Below are 1,049 nucleotides of genomic sequence, written 5' to 3'. Positions count from 1 at the left end.
GACACGAAAAAAGACAAAAAGGAAAAAAAAAAGAAAAACAGGAAATTAAGAGATCACGTAAAGACATTTTATTGCCAAATCTGCAGCATTTTAGAGTTTCTCGTTGTCTTAGTCATGACACTTGTTATTATATGTTTGCCATATTTTATTAAATACAGCAACTATGTTTCAGAGCATTTTATCATTATTAAACATTTGCATCTAGTTGGTATCTTATATTTAAGACTATTGAAACCTGGCTTTGAAGTGCTATCTGAAGTGTCCTTATATCTCAAACTAATAAGTCACTTCTTTATTGGCACTGAGCTTCATACATAAGTAGGGCCACTGTGCACTTCTTAGGCTATTCTGTAGAGAGCACTCTTCCGTTTTAAACTTGTGCACTGTTGACATGGTATGTACAATACTTTACAGACTGCCAACTTTGGTTCCAGTCCCCTCACTTGTCAGTGACAGGTGGTGATGCTCTAGGATTACATTTCGGTACTGGTTTATTTCCCAGTAAAGACAATGGAATGTTAATGGACTAACAGCTCCATAGCGAAACAGCTAACTTGCTTGATACTGCCCAAGTAGAAGATAGTGAAGCGGGCATGTGGTTAGCATTCATTGGGCACGTCCCAGGAGCCGGTCATGTGTTAAGCCCTTTATGTGCATCCTCTCCCTTAATTCTCACAGCAGGTAGTTGTTGAGAAACAGCAGGTAACCACAGGGTGAGATTTGAGCCCACAGTGTCTGGTTGCAGATCTTTCCCTCTTAACTACCTTGCCAAGGAAGGACGAATGTGATGGTTTTAGGTGCTTCACAGGCTTTGGAGGTGAATGTTTTCTTCCTATTTAGAAACCGTATTCTTTCGGCAGATTAAATTTACCCAGAGTTCCTCTGAACAGAAGAACTTGCTACCAGTGCCAACTAAGAGTTCCACTTTAGGCGTGTTTAGCCTACAGTGGCCACAGAGACCAGTGCTCTCCTTCACCTCCGTCCTCAGCTGTGGCCCATGACCCATGGGTCCCCTAACTCTCTGGGACTGTCAGATCACCAGGCTTCAC

At 42.0% G+C, this 1,049-nt stretch overlaps 1 protein-coding gene across 3 annotated transcripts in view; it reads left to right on the top strand.

Annotated features, from left to right (window-relative positions):
• FAM110B (family with sequence similarity 110, member B) overlaps positions 1-1,049 on the top strand; it is a 118,014-nt gene that overhangs the window by 57,432 nt on the left and 59,533 nt on the right. The gene's annotated exons all lie outside the window — the stretch shown is intronic.

The sequence above is a fragment of the Galeopterus variegatus genome, unplaced genomic scaffold, assembly GCF_000696425.1.
Source record: "Galeopterus variegatus unplaced genomic scaffold, G_variegatus-3.0.2 Scaffold2602, whole genome shotgun sequence".
Taxonomy (NCBI): Eukaryota; Metazoa; Chordata; class Mammalia; order Dermoptera; family Cynocephalidae; genus Galeopterus; species Galeopterus variegatus.
Note: the sequence above shows the minus strand (reverse complement) of the source record. Positions and strands in the feature narration are given on the sequence as shown.